This window comes from Ctenopharyngodon idella, chromosome 9, assembly GCF_019924925.1.
Source record: "Ctenopharyngodon idella isolate HZGC_01 chromosome 9, HZGC01, whole genome shotgun sequence".
NCBI classification, from domain to species: Eukaryota; Metazoa; Chordata; class Actinopteri; order Cypriniformes; family Xenocyprididae; genus Ctenopharyngodon; species Ctenopharyngodon idella.
The window spans coordinates 20,139,992-20,145,882 of record NC_067228.1 but is presented as its reverse complement, the minus strand read 5'-3'; positions in this window follow the sequence as shown (position 1 = coordinate 20,145,882).

The following is a 5,891-nucleotide window of genomic DNA, read 5'->3' as shown; positions in this document are numbered from 1 at the left end:
TGTACGACCGCATCATCTATACTGGATTATTAACAAGAGGGAGGGACCCTATGATGTCACACTGTTGTTGTTAAACCTTTAACTTATCTCTCTCTCTCTCTCTCTCTCCCTCTCTCTCTATACACCATAGCGCTTAGTTTTTCTTCCTAAGCTGCAACTTTTCCTCTGCTTCACTTTGGTGTGTGTGAGATCAACTTTATTTAAAAATCATTAAGTGCTGTAAGAAATTACCAAGCAGGATTTGGGACCCTCGTTAGAAAGAAATGCATTTGTGGGGTTCCCAAATATTTTTGTATGATATTTACCTTTATTAAACATGCTTACAGAATAAAGCAACTCGGTCTAAACAAATGTATTACAATTAAATTCCAAAATTCCGAACTGAATAAAAATGCATTCCGATATTTTTAGTGTCACATAACAAAAGGGTTTTCAAAAACCTATATAAACTGTAGTTTTATTAGTTTTTTTTTTTTTTTTTTTTTTTTACAATTGCTAACATTCTTTTGTCCAATTTGTAGTCACATTTTCAAAGCTCTAAACACAATTAGCACAACATCCATTCATGTTCTTGTTGTTTTCACACAATATGCTGTCAATTAACACGTTTCTAAAATGTTCTTTCTTTACATACAAGCTTAAACGACTAAAATCATGGATTTTTCTTGAAATGTATATTTGGTATTTAATTAACAAAATGGAGTTTGAGGAAGATAATTAACTATTTGGCTAACTGCGTGATGTACTTTAGGTGTATGTCAGGCCAGGGGTTGCGAACTCCGGTCCTGGAGAGCCACAGTCCTGCAGAGTTCAGATCCAACTCTGTTAAATACTCACCTGCCTGAAGCTTCCTAGTAACCCTTCAGACCTTGATTAGCTTGTTCAGGTTTGATTAGAGTTGAGGCAAAAATTTGCAGGACTGTGGCTGCATCCAAAACTTAAAAATGCTGCCTTCGGAGGAAGCATTCCAAGGTAGTAAGGCACCAAGGCACGTCCGATTCCAAAGTTAGCTTCACATCCTGTTTCATGAGATACCTTCATCCGATCGATTTTTGAAGGCAGCATAGATGTATCCTTTGCTGCCTTTGATATCCCACAATCCTGTGCTTTCCATTCAGTGAAAGTTGAGCTAAAAAATAAAGATGGTGTCTGAAAGTTGCGTTTGGTGGTCAGTTTGTGTGTAAATGTAAATTTTTGACCACTGTATTTCACATTTGATGTCATTTCTAGCGAGAAATTACTGTAGTAATTAAATATTCACTTAGTTATCATCAAAGCTTGCGCTATTTTGCTGTAGATCATTAAACTGTTATGCTGCCTCAGAAGTCTGTCCAAAATCAGTTTCGTAAGGTGCCTTCATGCGCAAACGCTGCCTGGAAAGTCATTGCCTGATAAGGCAGCGAGGCAACAAGTCAGCTGCCTGAGTTTTTGGATTCAGATTGTGGCTCTCCAGGACCGATGTTCGGCACCCCTGGTATAGGTAAACACTTGTTAGCAATTGTAAAAACAAAAAAAAATAATAAATCAGATTACATAATACGGATGTAAGAATTTAAACAAGATACTGAACATAATTGTTAACAGAATGATTTTGTGGTTTTCTCAATAGGAAATTCCTCGGGCACAAATACTAAGAATTGTGAATTACTTTGACTAAAAACACATGGGTATAATTCTTATTAGAAATACATAACCCTATGTAAGAATACAATAATGGCAATTTGCTGAAAAAGAAATCTGGAAGACAAAAATGAAGAAATTCAAATTCTCAAAAAGTACTGTTAAGTCATTTGCCTTGACTTTTTTTTTATCCTTTCCCAGCAATTCCTTTTTCTTTTTTACGGTGTGGCTGTTCAAAATATAATGTAATACCATATGTTACCCATTTCTCAGACTAAATCTATTTAACCACAGCCAAAGGAGAAAAACATGAAGAAGTGTTTGAAGACTGAATGGAATTCATTCATTAATAAAATGAACATGTTCAAAATGTACAAAATCATGTTATTTATAGCATCTACGTAACAGTGTTCCAGGCTTCTAATGATTCACAGTATATAACAATAATTGTTTCCAGTTGATTACCGGAAAATTATTTGATATATTTGTACTTAAGGTTATTTGTCTAGAAGGCTTTTGAACATGTCATTCTGTCTCAGCACTGTCTCCTGTCTCCAATTAATAATAAATTATCAGTCAAACAAACAGTAAGTCATCTTTAAAAATGTACTGTTGACAAATAATTGTGACCAATCAAATTATTATAAACTGCTGGAGTTTGTTCAGTTTGACAGGTCTTACTTGCGGTCAGCTTGGCAAAAGGGTATAAGTTGTGGTGAAACCAGGGTATAAGTTCAAGCCCAGTTGCTTATTTACCAAATTTAATAGTTTAAGAATTGTATAAATATTGGTGTACACTACCGTTCAAATATTTGGGGTCGGAAAGATTTTTTTTTTTTTTTTTTTTTAAATCATCAATCAATTTTTATCAATTTCTATCAAATTTATCTAATCAAATTTAATCAATTTTTAAATCATCAAAAAATACAGTAAAAACAATAATATTGTAAAATATTATTACAATATTTATATTTAACAGCCATTACTCCATTCTTCAGTGTACCATGATCCTTCAGAAAACATAATATGCTGGCTGTAAATAATTCTTTGATGAATATAAAGTTCAGGTTTTTTTTTTTTTTTACAATGTAAAAGTCTGTCATTTTGGATCAGTCTACTGTATCCTTGCTGAATAAAAGTATTAATTACTTTAAAAAAAAAATGAAAAATCCCAAACTTTTGTAGTAGTGTATGATGGCGGTTATGGTGCTGACACACTATTAATTTATACAAACAACATGAATTTTATTTAGTTCTGCACTCAAAAAAATGATACGTTGGATATACTTTTTTTTTTTTTTTAGGTTCCACGTAATTTGGTTATGTCGCATTTAATTAACATCATTTATTTCGGTTAACTTAAATTTATTACGTAAGGTTAACTCAATGCCATTTAGTTGAATCAGGTTAACATTCTTAATTTTATCCAAAACCATTACATTTAATCATCCTAAAAATCCAGTTTAATTGATTAGTTTATTTAGTGAATGCGTTCAAGAATAATTTTCACAACTTTTACAAAACCTGTACTCTGTAGAGACTCTCATTGTTAGGTGTTAGCCAGAAGATGGTTTTATTCCATCTATAGCATGCCCAAAATAGTTGTTTTTATTTCTTAAACAACTTTAATTGTTGTTAGCAGGTCCTCAACCCAAGCACGTGTTCTACACTTCACCACAATGGTAACCCCGAAACTCTTAACATAACAGAAACTTTTAAATACCAACATAATAGAAAGTAAACATTAAAAAGTCTCTCCATTTTCTCATCTTGCTAAAAACTGCTTAAAATAACACTTTGTTTCAACATTTACTCTCCCAGACCAGCCCCATTGCAAAGCATGATGGGAAGTGAAAGTCCTGTTTGATTGAGTCCTGGTTGAGTTTACTTGATTGAAACATGTTATTTTAATATGAAAACATCAAGTTAAGTCTAAAAGTAATCGTTTCAAGTCAGTTTAACATGAAGCAATTAAATTTGAACCAGAAACCTAATACAATGGTGTTGATTTAAAATAAGTTGTTTAAATAAAGTGAACAGCATCAAAAAAATCATTTTTTTGAGTGTGGTTAAAATAATAAGTTTAATGCTTACTTGCTAAATTATTAAAACAGCATTTATCTTGCCTGATTTCATTTTTATGTTGTCAAACATACAAGGATTTTTGGTCACATTTATCAAAATCATTGTCAAATAAAATACTCAAAACAAATCTACAGCTATATTTGACAGCATTAAAAGTGTTTTTATGGGGTTCATAACAGATTTGTATGGTATGTTATAACAGGTAGGCCTATTTTAAACAGTGCTACTTGAACTACATGACAGCATTTTAGTTACTGCCATTTCTGTCTGTAGTGACCAAGTTGATTTTTTCCACTTCTCACTCTTGGAGGTGTTTCAGGATAAATAATTGAAAATTCAGCACAGATGTCTCATAAAAATGCCAACTACATCACAAACAGACACAAAACCATAGCCTTCAGCAACAGAGGAGCAGTCATCTAAATATGAACATGAATGATATATTTATGAATTGAACTGTGTATATATACAATAACAGGGGGCCAGGGACTTTTCAGTTGCTGAATCGTATGTGTGACAAATCGCCTAATATGAAGGGATCAATCTTTCCACATTGTTTTCAGGACTGGCGTGTTTCTGCTGTTGGCAGTGGTCACATGTTTAAGAGTCGTGTTTTGAGATGTCAGGGAAACAGGGATCACCTCTCTTCTACTCTCTGTCTGTTTTCTATCAGCTCTCTGTCGTTTGTTTGATGTGCCAGTGTCTATGGCAGATGTACAGGACTGCATATTTTAGACTTCAATCAAGAGGAAGTTGCATTCATGATGGAAACTGAATGCATTTATCCACTTTGGGCAGAGAGGATCCAATCATGGGACCCCTGACAGTTGGACAAAACTTTCTGGCAATTAATCATACTAAAGATGCCAGTTTTACCTTGGGCACATTGATAAAGCAATGTGCCAAGAGGTGTCTAAGGGATGAATTGAGATTAGTCATATATAAATTTCCAAGGTACTAGTTGGATTTCTGTGCCAATAAAACTGCACTGCCAGTATAAATCAGAGCTCTAGCAGGTCAGATATGGCATTATCATATGAGATATAGATTTGACCAGTGATTCCCAACCTGGGGATTCTTGGAAAGATTTAGATTTTTGTTAAATGTTAAGTCTGTCTACCAGTCTTAATGTGACATTCAAATTGGTAAAAATGTATGGTGTATTCTCTCTTGGGTGATATTTCATACTTGCTGAGCTTCCATCCATGAGGCTTCCAGTATCATCCACTTCCAGCTATTTTAGCTGTACAAAAATAGTCTGTTATGTTGCTTAATACTGCAAACTGGTGTAATATTTGGCGACAGTAACGTGCACAATGCAGGAGATTCAGAGAAACAAACAGTATTCAATAATAAATCCAAGGATAAACTCATAGAATGCAACCATAGAAACTAATAAGCAAAGGAAACAAAAGCAAATGGTAACAGAACAGAACCTAACTAAAACACTAAACATAACCATGACATTACGCCCCCATCCCATGAGTAACTACACAAGAAGTCCAATTGAGGAGAGAGAGTGGGGGCTCTGGAGGAGGACAAGGGGCTGGTGAAGGGCAGGAAACAGGAGGAGATAACGGCGGAAGAGACCAGGGTGGCAGTGATGGTGGGAAGACCCAGAGAGGAGACGAGAGCAGGAGGAGCCAGGTGGGAACCCGGAGCACAGCCAGGATGAAGGCCCACGGCGGAGTCGAAGAAGGGAGAAGCCATGGTGGAGATTTGGCAGATGAACAGAGAGGGGCAACAGATGGGGCTGATGAAGGTGGAGACCCAGGTGAAGCCAATGAGACTGGGCGAAACAGATCTGGAGACAAGCATCCGAGGTGGAGCCAGGGTGCCAGAAGACTAAGGCAGAGCTGGTGGGACTGAGGACCAAGGTGGATCCCGCAGGGAAAGCAGAGCCCAACAGAAACGAAGGAGCACAACAACGAGATCTGTATTGAGATCTGGGGAATTTGGAGGCCAAGTCAACACCTCAAACTTGTTGTTGTGGTCCTCAAACCATTCCTGAACCATTTTTGCTTTGTGGCAGGGAGCATTATCCTGCTGAAAGAGGCCACACCCACCAGGGAATACCGTTTCCATGAAAGGGTGTACATGGTCTGAAACAATGCTTAGATAGGTGGTACATGTCAAAGTCCAGGACCCAAGGTTTCCCAGCAGAACATTGCCCAAAGCATCACACT